The 13,548-nt window shown below is 39.6% G+C and overlaps 1 pseudogene; it reads right to left on the reverse strand.

Moving 5' to 3' along the window:
- Positions 1-12,966: 12,966 nt before the first annotated feature.
- LOC132233978 (small Cajal body-specific RNA 24) lies at positions 12,967-13,105 on the reverse strand (annotated as a pseudogene).
- Between the last annotated feature and the right edge of the window lie 443 nt (positions 13,106-13,548).

Below are 13,548 nucleotides of genomic sequence, written 5' to 3' on the forward strand. Positions count from 1 at the left end.
AATATTAGAAATATGAAAAGATCTACTTTGAAATACTAAATTTGTGGCACTGGCAAGAAAGCTAAGGCAAATGTAGGAACTGATATCCCAGCCACAAAGTAAATGTTACTGGAACTAGGATGGTATGAGGGGCCCTAGCCTGCATAGCTGGTAGAGCTGCTTGTATATGTGTGGACATTAATTCAGTAGGTACAGTGTGGTCCAAATAAACACTTTATGACTCAAAGCAAATATTTCACAGTGCTAATAATGTTTATTGTTGTACATTAATATGTCAGTCCAGGTCCTCTGAGAAGCAGATGCCAGGATTGAATTATAAATTCAAGAGATTTATTGGGGAAAATGCCTCTGAGGGATAAAAGCAGGAGGAAGTTGGAGGACACAGAGACTTCTGCTTGCAATGCAAGGCTGACACCTGTGAAAGGAGGGAGGGAAGGAAGATTGGGTAGAAGAGATTCAGACTGCAGGACAGCTCTAAGAAAGTTAGTCAACTCTAGAGCAGAAGTCACCCACCATGCTCTGTCACTGGCAGGGTGCAGCCTAGGAAGAGAGTGGCCCCAATTTGCACAGTTAACTATACTCATTGCAGCAGATTCTCTTAAAGGGAGGTCTGAGTGTGCACCCTCATGACTTCCTCAGGCCACCCCTGTGCTGCATGGATCCTTTGCTCCATGTATTTGAGGAACTGTGGGCCTCTCTTCCTGGGGTAAAGTCTTGAGTCACCTGGTGCTGTGACCCAAACCCTCATTCTTACAGGGTCTGAGTCCTTAGTAATTGAACCCATTTCAGGCTAGGGTTGCTGCACATGTCCATCCACTGTTTCAGCTGGGCAAGGAATACCAAGAAGAACCTAAGCCAATTACATGGGTTGCACATTAATTCCGTCTTGCTCTTACATATGCACATGAGATGAACCATCCTAATTCATGCTTCTGCAGGTCAGTTCCCTGCCCTGAAGGTGACTCTTGTTACTGTCTGGTCCATGGGTACAAGGAGTCCAAAGTGCCCAGGCATTAGTCATAGTATGTAGTCCTATGGGACCCTTGCTGTGTCCTCTCACAAGAAAGTCCCTCAGTGCATCACTGGAATAAAGCAGATCTGTCCTGCTTCCCTACCTTGGGTCTCAAACACTTGTATGTTCCCTATAGGGGACACAGCACCATATAAAGTTCTCTGATTTAGTGTCTAGCTACATGCCAAAGGAAGACACTCCATTTTTGTAGAGCAGTGATTTTCAACTGGTGCGCTGCAAGAATTTTTAAAACATGCAATACCTGATTATATAGTCAGGGGCACTGACCTCTTTTCCCTTAGATTGTCAAATTAAAAATGACAACAGCCAACACAATAGCCATCTGGTGTGAATGCCCTGTCTTGATCCATAAATATAAAGGTCATATAATAGAGTTGCATCTTATCAGTCACTAGAGGCCTGATGCACAAAATTCATGCGCCGGTAGGGTCCCTAGTCCTGGCCAGCAATCAGGGCCGATCTGCAGGGCGATCAGCGGGGTGATCTGGGAGGGGGTCACCCTGCTGGCACCCACCTTGGCCAGCCTGGCGCTGCTCGCTTGCCAGCCCCACCCCTGCCGCCACGGCTGGTCACCTCCCTCTACATGGTGACTGGTAGGACGATTGGGGGGCCCCCCGCTGGCACCTGCTTTGGCTGGTCTGGGGCCTGCGGTCTGGGGGCAGCTTCTGCATTAAGCATCTGCCCCCTGGTGGTCAGTGCACATCATAGTGACCGGTCATTCTGCCATTTGGTTGATTTGCATATTAGGCTTTTATTATATAGGATGTTGTGTAATAAGGTTACATCTGATTGGTTAATTTTTGGTACTAGAAATCCTTATATACAAGTATTGGCACCTGATTTTTTTAAAAAGTCACTTAGGAACAAAAAGGATAGGTAATTACTATTATTATTATTTTTTGTAAATCAATCAAAAGTATACCTATTTGTTGTCAGATTGGCAAAAAATATATATATATTTTTTGGTGTGCCCTATTTTAATAAAGAATTTATGTGTGCCATGAGATGAAAAAGGTTGAAAATCACTGTTGTATTGTCTCCAAGATGGTGTATCAGTTGCTACCTTTAGAAGGCCATCAATGGAAGGTAGCTGCTTTTAAAGAATGCTGTATATGATATAATGAGAGAGTCTCCTGGTTAGATGCTTCTGTGTTGTGTGGGATTTAATGGGTGTAAATTAGGCCATAAAATTCTTTAGTCCCTGGACAGTGGTGTTGACTGTGGCTCTGTGGGCAAGAAAAACAAACCCGTACCCTAAACAGTTATCTTTCCCTGTGAAGATAAACCACTGGCTCTTCTAGCATGGAAGGGGCCCAGCATAGTTTACTTGCCATAAAATGATAAGTTGGTCTCCTCAAAGAATAATCCTATTTTGGGGACACAGTTTGGCCTGTGTTGTTGGCAGTTCTCAGAGGTGGGAGTAGCTAAATGAGCCTCAGTGACAGGCACATATGCTGTTGAGTTCATGCGTGACCTCTGTCTCTGGCGTTGCGGCCACTCCATTCATGTGCACAGTGTGCCAGTTCTGGGATGATCAATGGTGAAGGCTGACAAATGTCATCTGGCCAAGTCCTGTGTCTAGGGGGTTGTTGAATGTCTTCGATGGGTGGCTTCTAATAGACATTAATATGTGATTCAAAAATCTTCATACTTCATGCCCACTCCATTCAAATGCCTTTACTCAAGACCTCCTTGCCTCTAATCTTCCAGATTTGTGTTTGTTTGTTTGTTTGTGGGTTTTTTTGGTGTGTGTGTGTGTGTGTGTGTGTGTGTGTGTGTGTGTGTGTTTTGCTTCTAGGCCCCTATCCAGTTGCCTGGGCCACTGGCACCTGCTTAGGACTCTGTACATTTTCTCACTGGCGACTACTTTTTCTTCCACACAAAGTCGATGACCAATGTACTGCTCCCAGCTCCATCCATTGAGATTTTTGTCTCCATTGTCTTTCAAGCCTAAATATGGCTGTAATACAGCTGTTGTTCATTGTCAGCTTGCATTCACATAACAAGCCAACTCATCAAAATACCTGGCTTTTTCCTCCTTTTTTATCTGGTTGTATGAAATTTCTGCATAGGTGGCCATTTGTGTGAGCTGAAGGAGTGTCACTGGTGTGTAACCATGGTGGTGACATGGGAGTCAGAGCTACTTGCCTATGCAGCTTACTCATGCCCTCCGGTCCTCCCTGGCTTTAATCCCAGACATTCCATTTCTATCTTACTGTGGACTGCTGTTAGGCCTATTCTACTTTATGAATTGGTGGGCCTAACAAAACCCACCTCATAATAGGCAATTGTGTATGCGTGGTCACTTGGTGCCCTATAGTCAAGCCTTCCAGCTCTAACAGGACCCAGTAATATGCTAGGAGCTGTTTCTCGAAAGACATGTACTTCCCAACTGCAAGTGGCACAGCATTGTTCCAGAACCCCAAGTGCTTTCACGGGGTTTCTCTCACTGGGGCTTGCCACACTGCAACTTTTTTCATCCCTGATATCAGCAGAGCTGCTTGCATTGAAGCCTAGATTTGCCATAGAGCTCATTCCTGCTCTGGGCACCATTCAAAGTTGTCAGTCTTCTGTATCCCTAGGAAAAGAGAAGTATTCCTAGATGTGTAATATGTTCCCTTAGAATCCAAAATGGCTCACAAGCACAATTCCATCTTTGAAGCAGGGAATGCAAGATTCAGAAATTTGCCTTTTACTTTGGAGAGGATGTCTTGGCAAAGCCCTGACTATTGAACTCTAAAAAGTATACTCAAGTGGTGGCTTTCTGAGTCTCCTTGGGCTTGTCTCCCACTCTGTGGAGCACAGTTGTCTTACCAAGGCCTCTAGCATATTAGTTGCCTCTTGCTCAACCTGTCTATTTAGCATGATGCCATCAAGGAAACAGATCAGTGTAATGTTCTGTGGGCTGTCCTGAAAGTTCAGACCACTTTAGACTATATTATGATGGAAGGCAGAGAGGTTAACAGAGCCCAGGAGCAAAACTGTAAATAAATATTCTTGTCTGTCAGGGGAGTCTTGCGTCAGGCAGAAATGGCCAGGTTTTAGCACCTCCCCCACCCGTGCCCAGCTCAGCCATTGGCTGGGAAGTGGGTAGAGGCCTGACCTGCGGTGGCTACTGCTAGAATCCTGAAAGCTTAATGTCTGGAAGCTGTCAACTCATTCCACTTTTTGCCCCAGCTGGAGAGGCCCAGCTTTGAGGTTGCCACACTATGTTTACAGGGGTGATGTTTAGTCTTTTCTAATGCTTTCGTGTGTTTTCCAAATTTTCTAAAGTGGGCATGTATTATCTCTAAAATCAGGATAAAACAAACAAATACATTCCAAAAGTGTTTTATGTCCAGTTTTTTAGAACTGTGCCATCATTCCCTGCTTTTGTATGTTTGACAATTTCCATAATAACATTTTTCAAAAAAGACTATTTGTAATAACTTTAGTGGTTTTGTAACATTAATTCATAGAATCTTCATGAACTCTCTCTTTGTCCATGTTGTTCACCAATTTGTCTCCAATACCTAGAACAACCCTGGCCCATTGAGTTACTTAATTTCCTTAAGTACAGATACTACTCTTTTAGATTCTGACTCCTCAGGGTGTGAATAAATTTCATGATTGAGAGTGGGGAGTGGAATATTTCTACTGAAGTTACCTCTTCTTCTTAGGAAACCCTAGTGTAGCAGTGCCAGAGTGAAAAGCAGTCAGAAAAGGAAGGACTGAAGTAGGGAGTTTGGAGTTATAGCAGAGTATAATATGTACACCAGAAATAAACTTCAGAAACTCATCTCTTACTTTCATTTTGCACAGAGTGTCGCCATAATATGTTGTGTACGTACACCACTCTTAATTTCTGCACAGTATCTCATGCCTTCCAAAAGGATTTTATTCCCCAGCCATAGTTCTTTGGAAAACTTGTGGTTTCAATGGATTAAGGCTCAAATGTCATATTAGATTACCTGGAATTTTTTTTAATCCTCACCCAAGGATATTTTTTCCATTGATTTTTACAGAGAGTGGAAGGGAGAGGGAGAGACAGAGAGAAACACTGATGTGAGAGAGACACATCGATTGGTTGCCTCCCGCATGCCCCTGACCAGGGCCAGGAGCCTGCAACCGAGATATGTGCACTTGATCGGAATCAAATCTGGGACTCTTCAATACGTGGACCGATGCTCTATCCACTGACCCAAACCAGCTAGGGCATGGAATTTTTTATTATTATAGTTTCTAGGGAAAAAAGAAAACAATATTTAAACATTCTTTGTGATGTTCCTTTGCTAAAGGATCATTCTCCTGGTATAAATAATAGCAATAGCTCTCATTTGCTGAGTATTTATTAGTGAAAAGCACTTTATGAAAAAAGCACCTTATTTAATCTTTACAGCAACCCTATAAGAAAAATATTGACCCCATTTCAAATCAAGGAAAATGAAATTTAAAAATGTAAATCATTTACCCAAGGCCACACAACTAGAAAATGGTAGAGTCAAGTTTGACTCAAAAGCATACATTCTTAACTATTTATGGAGAGGTATTCGCTCCATAGGAAACTAATTTGGGTACAACTTTCCCTTCAATTATTTGTAAAGGCAAACAGAAAGGAACTATGAGATTTCTGAGTATATTGTCAGAACTATTTAACTTTATATTATACATCTTACTCTAGAAATGTTAATACAATGTAGCAGAGATAGTCTTCTCAAGAATTGGTGCTAGAACTACTGGAAAACCATATGCAAAAAATGCATCTAGACACAGGCCTTATACCCTTCAAAAATTATCTTAAATGGGTCATAGACCTAAATGCTAAAACACAAAACTATAAAAGTCCTAGAAGAAAATTCGTTGGGTAGGCAATGACCTTTTAGATACAGTACCAAAAGCATTATCCTTAAAGACATAGTAAGCTGAATTTTATTAAAATTAAAAACTTATGTTCCATAAAAAGCAATGTTACGGGAACAAGAAGATAAGCCACAGAGTGGGAGAAAATGTTTGCAAAAGACACATCTTATAAAGGACTGATATTCAAAATATACACAAATTCTAAAAACTCAACAATAAAGAAACAACTCAATTAAAAAAAATAGACAAAAGACCTCAACAGACATCACACCAATGAAGATATACAGATATCAAAGAAGCATATAAAAATTCTTCACATAATGTATCATCAAGGAAATTCAAATTAAAACAACAGTGAGATGCCACTACATACCTGTAAGAATGGCCAAAATCCAGAGCACTGACAACACCAAATGCTGATAAAGATGTGTAGCAACAAGAACTCTCATTCATTGCTGATATAATGGTAAAGCCACTTTGAAAGCAATGTGGCAGTTTCTTACAAAACTAAATATACTCTTACACACACAATCTTGTAGTCATGCTCCTTGGAGCTGAAAACATATGTCCATGCAAAAGCCTGCATATGGATATTTATAGGAGCTTTATTAACAATTGCCCAAACTTGGAAACAACCAAGATATCCTTTAGTAGGTGAGTGGATAAACTTTAGTACATCCATAAAATGGAATATTATTCATCACTGAAAAGAAATTAACTTGAAAAGACATGAAAGAACGTTAAATGCATATTACTAAGTGAAAGAAGCCAATCTGAAAAGGGTATGCACTGATTCCAACTACATGACATTTTGGAGAAGGCAAAACTATGGAGACAGTAAAAAGATCAGTGGTTGTCAAAGGTTGTGAGGATCAGGAAAGGATAAATCAATGGGACACGGAAAATTTTTAGGGCAGGGAAAAAATGATACCTTTCTGATGGATACACGTCATTCATTACACATTTGTCCAAACCCTTAGATTGTACAACTCCAAGAATAAACTATGGACTTTGGGTGATGATGATGTATCAGTGTAGGTTCATCAATTGTAACAAATGTACCACTATGATGAGGGAAAGTTGATAATGGGGGAGGCCATGCATGGGATGGTGATATGTGGGAAATCTCTGTAGCTTCTTCTTAATTTGGCTGTGAAGTTATAATATCTATATAATTGTATTATTGGGAATATAACTTATAGAAATGCAATATATTTGATAATAACAGCACAAAGAACACAGGTGGGAATAAGCTGTACTGGAGTAAGAAAATAATACCCAATGAATACTCCACCCAATAGCAGTAGAATATATATTCTCCTCAAGTGACTATGGAAAATTCTTTTGTTGTTATTGTTATTGTTAATCCTTGCCCGAGCGTATTTTTCCATTGATTTTCAGGGAGAGTGGAAGAAAGAGGGAAAGACATTGATTGGTTGCCTCCTGCATGCACCCTGACCAGGGCCCTGGCAGGGGAGAAGCCTGCAACCAAGGTATGTGCCCTTGAGCAGAATAGAATCTGGGACCCTTTGGTCTGCAGGCCAACTCTATCTACTGAGCCAAACTGGCTAGGGCTGGAACATTCTTTAGTATAAATCATGCTATGCTATAAAATAGGCTTCAATAAATTTTGAAGCATTGAAATCATACAAAATGTGTCCTCTAATCACAGTTGAATGAATTTAGAAATCAATAGCAAAAAATAATCGGGGAAACTTACAAATACATGGCAATTAAACAACATAGACCTAAATAGCCAAGGGGTCAAAGAAGTCACAAGGGAAACTTAAAAATAATTTGAAATGAATAGAAATGAAAGCACAACATTAAATAAATTTATGGAGCCCTAAGTGGTTTGGCTCAGTGGATAGAGTGTCGGCCTGCGGACTCAAGAGTCCCAGGTTTGATTCCGGTCAAGGGCATGTACCTTGGTTGCAGGCACATCCCCAGTAGGGAGTGTGCAGGAGGCAGCTGATCAATGTTTCTCTCTCATTGATGTTTCTAACTCTCTATCCCTCTCCCTTCCTCTCTTTAAAAAATCAATAAAATATATTTTTAAAAAATTTATGGGATGCTGCTAAAGTGGTAGTAAGAATTTTTTTAAATTAAATTTTATTGGGGTGACATTAGTCAATATGAACATATAGGTTTCATGTGTGGATTACTAATTTACAAAATCTGTATATAGGGCCATGTTCCCAACCCAAAGTCAAATTTTCTCCTGTCACCTCATATTAGAACACCTTTCTCCCCCACCTCCCTCCTCTGGCAAACACCACACTGTTATTTGTGTTTATAAGTTGCAGTTTTATATCCCACATATGAGTGAAATCATATAGTTCTTAACTGTTTCTGTCTGACTTATTTCACTTCAAATAATGTTCTCAAGGTCCATCCATGTTGTTGAAAATGACACTATTTCATCCTTTCTTATGGCCATGTAGTACTCCATTGTGTATATATACCACATTTTCTTTTTTTAAAATATTTTTATTGATTTCAGAGAGGAAGGGAGAGAGAGGTAGAAACATCAATGAGAGAGAGAATCATTGATTGGGATTGAACCACAATTTACTGGTTCATAGGTTGATGCTCAACTGCTAAGCCATACCAGCCAGGCAGTAGTAGTTAGAATTAAAAGGTATAAATGCCTATATTTAAAAAATAAATAAGCTTTCACATCAATAGCCTAATTTTCCACTTACTTCAGAGCAAAGTATTATAAGCCAGCAGAAGGAAGAAAATAATAAAGATTAGAGTAGAAATGAATGAAATAGAGGATAGAAAAACAATAGAGAAATCAACAAAAGCAAAAATTGGTTCTTTGAAAAGTTTACCAGAAATTGGTAAATCTTTAGCTAGACTGGTCAAGAAAAGCATAGAGAAGACTAATATTACTAAAAGTAGAAATAAAAGAGGAGACATCATTACTGACTGTAGAGAAATATAAAAGCATATGTCAGCCCTAGCTGGTTTGGCTCAGTGGATAGAGCGTTGGCCTGAAGACTGAACAGTTCTGGGTTCGATTCCTGTCAAGGGCACATACCTGGGTTGCAGGCTTGATCCCCAGTGGGGGTTATTCAGAAGGCAGCCAATCAATGATTCTCTCATTATTAGTGTTTCTATCTCTCTCTTCTTCTCCCTTCCTCTCTGAAATCAATAAAAAAAATATATTTTTCTTAAAAAGGGTGTATCAGAATGGGGCTGCCACCCTTTCCAAAGTGCAAGTGAGCGCAGCCTTCCTCTCCTCTAGCACCATTCTCCTTGAAGAATAGAGTGAAAAACTTTTTACAAAGTCATTAGTGAAAGCCCCTAAGCTTAATAGTTTTTAAATTGCTTGGACCTCTGCCAACATAGTCAGGACAGAAGGCACTATGGTCTAGCCAAGCTCTTCCCATCTCCCACTGGAAAAAAGGGACTTGGTGATAACAAAGACTTAGGAAGGGTCCAAATTAAAGTAAAAATGGTAATATTATAGCAATTACACAAAAATTACAATTACATACAGACAAAATGACCCATCAAAGTAAAATATCATTATTTCAGGAACAGCAGCAAATGAAATGGTGACCCACTCATGCCAGGACTGATGATGCAGATAATACAGTTCAGTCTGAGAATTATGGAAATTTTCTCTTTCTGTGCATCAGGCACAGTTGGAATTTTGCAGCATTCAGTGGCAGCTCTGCTAACTGGCTAATTTTAACATTCACTGAGTGAAGTAAGTCTATATAATAGTGCATTAGTCAGTCACCCATAATAGTAAAAAAGGACTTACACAAAGTCCATCAGTGTTTGGCAAATCTTATTTTGAGAATCACTGCTTTGCAACTGCACATGGATTGCCATTTATCTACTTGGGCATATAACATATAACCCAGTGTCAGCAGGGCCTTCTTCCTATCCTTACAGAAAAAAAAAAATGATAAAGTTGAGTTGGAGCCAAATCACATGGCAGTCCAAAGCTCTTCTCATAATGTCTGCACGTTTCCAAAGCTTTTCATATAATTTCTATAAATTTCAGGATTGTTTTATTATCTCTTCTACGTGAGAGGTCTTTGTATCGCATCACAGTAACTCAGTCTCCTCTTTAAATCCCAACATCAACAACAAAATCACCTCAGAAAGATGTTTTCTGAAGATGTGTGGGAAGATGGAGGAGGAGTGACATGACGGTAACATAAACACTGTCAAATAAAGGAATAGATTTTCCATTCTTAAAATATTCTTCACTTCCCTCTCTCTCCCTTCTCCTTCTTCCTGCCCCTTCCCTCAGGTTTAGGCTTTCACCAGCACTCCTCTTGATTCTCCTCTCCTCTCTGTTCTTGGTTTTCTTCTCTCCATTGTTTTGAACAACAACCTCATTCATTCCATTGTCTCAGAAAGAAAAGCTTGAACACTTCTCTGAATGACTACTCGGCCCTTGGGGTCTCACCTTCCACTTATTCCCAATGCTGATCTGGGAAAGTTTCCTTGAGAATCAGCTGAGACTGGCATGTAGTAAACATGACAAGTGATGCTGAGCTACCTAAGGAGATGGGGGGCAAGAGGTGGGCAGAAGCATTTCTCAAGAAAGGGGTAGGAATGTGGTGCAAAGCAAGAATGTGTTTAGGAAGAATGACCTTGAGGAGCAGGCAAGTTAAGAGAAAAAGATGAGGGATGGGACAAGATAAAAAACTAAAGTGGAGTCCTGACCGGTTTGGCTCAGTGGATAGAGCGTCAGCCTGCAGACTGAAGGGTCCCAGGTTTGATTCCAGTCAAGGGCATGTACCTTGGTTGCAGGCATATCCCCAGTAGGAGGTGTGCAGGAGGCAGCTGATCGATGTTTCTAACTCTCTATCCCTCGCCCTTCCTCTCTGTGAAAAATCAATAAAATATATTTTTTAAAAAACTAAAGTGGAGTAATAGCTCATTTTTCGGGGAGAAGGACATCTCTTTTATTCAAACAGCATGAAAGGAGAGAGGTGGGGATACAGGTTAAATGCACTTGTAGTTGGCAAGGATAGTCAGTTGAGATCATGAAGGTGCAATGACTTGGATTTTCTCAATAAAGTCAGGAACAAAGCCATCTGCTAATTGAGGCCAGAGGTAGGAGAGGAATTAGCATTGTGATTGGAGACCATGAAGTACCAGTGTTTTTAATTTATAATGTTGAACAATGTTGTCCACCATATCCACCCACCTATGAGTAGGAGCAAATAAGAAAAGTATGATGGCATGGATCCTGGGCTGTGAGTCCAGTTAAATAGCAAATACAGTGATGGACCAAAAATGTCATCTAATGGGAGGTGGTAAATTAGAAGAAAAGTATGTATCTCAAATAACTGGACATGAATAAGATTAGATATATTGAGAGCAAAAGAGTGAGCTAGAAGAATAAGAGATTGGGTACACTATTAATGTTTAGGATATCAGTGGAAGATGAACTTTAAATTATGACATGGTCCAGAGTGTTGCCCATGAGAATTATTTTTGTGGACTGTAGACTGGCATTGACGAAGGTCAAGGAACTCAGAATTTAGGATATTTGATTGGTGAATATTGTATTTTCCTTTTCAGTTGCCACTCTTTATGTTTTTGGACAAAATCTAAGAAAGGGGCAATTTCTTAAAAGGAAGATGTCTGAATAAGTGATTAATTAACCAAAGGTTTCTACTTTTGACCTCAAGCAGCAAAGGTTTAATTGCAAAGTATTTGACACCAGAGTTGTTAAAATTGTATGAATGCTGAAAAGTTTGTTTTAAATGCCAGAGTACAGTTTAAAAAGGAATAAAATTTTCATGATGAACTAGAATTTATTCATTCATTTGTTCACTTATTCAACACTTGATCTTAGCCAAAAGGCCGAGAAGCGATTGTTCACTTATTCAAGACAAAATTTATACTAGGCACCAGAGATATGAGGAGCATTAATAAAATGAGGGGGGGGGGGGGATGTTCTTAGCAAAAGTTACTTGCAAGTATTAAATCCTAGATACTCCTGGTAGGAGATAGGTATGTTTCTTGTTTTTCAGTTCTTTAGAGAATTTTAGATGTGGTCTTATCTGAATTTTATTCCAGTACTTAAATATTTGTAAATCTGATTGGGCATATTGCTTTACATTGATGTCACACTCTCAATGTTTACAAAGAAAACAAACAAGGCAGCAAGCCAAAAGAAATACTCCTATTGCTTGTTTGCTGAAAAGTGGTGTGCTTTCAGCATCTCTTAAAATGGGATCGTATCTTGCTTAGTCCAGTCAGAAAGGCCAAATCTATACACAAGACCCATCAAAGCCATTGTGAGAGAATTTGTGTGTGGGGACTGTAGGATTGTTGTTTGAATAGCCTCCTTCAGGGAGCTGTACATTTCGTTAGTTAAGACTCTAATGTAGAAGGAAGACTAATCTAAGACTTTCTTGAACAAAATCTAAGAAAGGAGCAATTTCTTAAAAGGAAGACATCTGAATAAGTGATTAATTAACCAAATGTTTCTACTTTTGACCTCAAGCAGCAAAGGTTTAATTGCAAAGTATTTGACACCAGAGCTGTTAAAAACGGCAGTCATCTGCCGTTTCCAAAGTTAATCCGATGAACTAGATTAGCATTACCTAAGAAGAAATTTCTGCTGTCAGAATTCATTCTATTAAAACAGGAACTGAAAACCATGCCAATGAAAACTGCAAGCTTTCTTAGTACCACATTATGTCCTCTGAAAGCACCAGAGAACCCTCTCGGCACGTGTGGTGTAGGAATGCGGGCTTTTCTCTGGATGAGAGCACACTCATGAGAGAGGGCACACAGGGGCCGTTGGGCAAGGACTGGGCCTGGGGGCAGATACAGGGCGAAATGGAGATTAGCTCAGCACTTATTCTGCTGGCTTTGTTGGTGTTGCTTAGTTTTTATTTCCTTTACTCATGGATTCTGTGTGGAAATTGAGGGCAACACTCAAAAGGGTTGAATTCCAAGTATTTGAAAAAACCATAAGAGCTCAGAACAGTTTCTAAAGGCCCTGATCTTTCTGAGCATTTTGATTGTGCTAGAAATTGTAAATCTCCTTTTAGCGGCCTATACCTAGGAGCCCCTAAGGAAGAGAGAACAATTTTTTAAAAAAAATATGTCAGTAGTGGAACGATCCACCCTTTTTACTTGCAAAGTGTGAACAGAAAGCTACTATATTTCTCTAGGACATTTACAAAAGAGAGAACAATTTTTAAGGGAAACTATCTTTGTATTACAACTACTGAATGTACATGGGTTCTGCCAAATTATTGTACTCATCTCCAAATTTAAACTTAAACCTCCGGCTGAGTCTTCTAAAATTTCCAATAAAAACTCATACAATCAGAAAAAATTTTTTGTACATGTTGATGTATATAAAATAGAAACCTATTCTAAGCACTAATTTGACAGAAAAAAAGTAAGTGTAATAGTAAGAAAAAACCTATGTGGAGACCCTGTGGGATACTGAAGGCCATGATATATTTTTTTAATATTTGAGATAGGTTTTTATTTTGGTCAACTGTTGCTATTAGGACAATTTGGGTTGCAAGTGTGGAAGGCACTTGGTTATGAGTTCAGCCAATGCTGGATTCAAGACCTCCAAAAAATTGTTAGCATCTCTCTTACACTTTCTCTCATTCTCCTCCTCTGCTCTGCTTTTCTCTATGTTGGCTTTATTCTCAGGCCAGTCATTC

This window comes from Myotis daubentonii, chromosome 4 (assembly GCF_963259705.1).
Source record: "Myotis daubentonii chromosome 4, mMyoDau2.1, whole genome shotgun sequence".
Lineage (NCBI taxonomy): Eukaryota > Metazoa > Chordata > Mammalia > Chiroptera > Vespertilionidae > Myotis > Myotis daubentonii.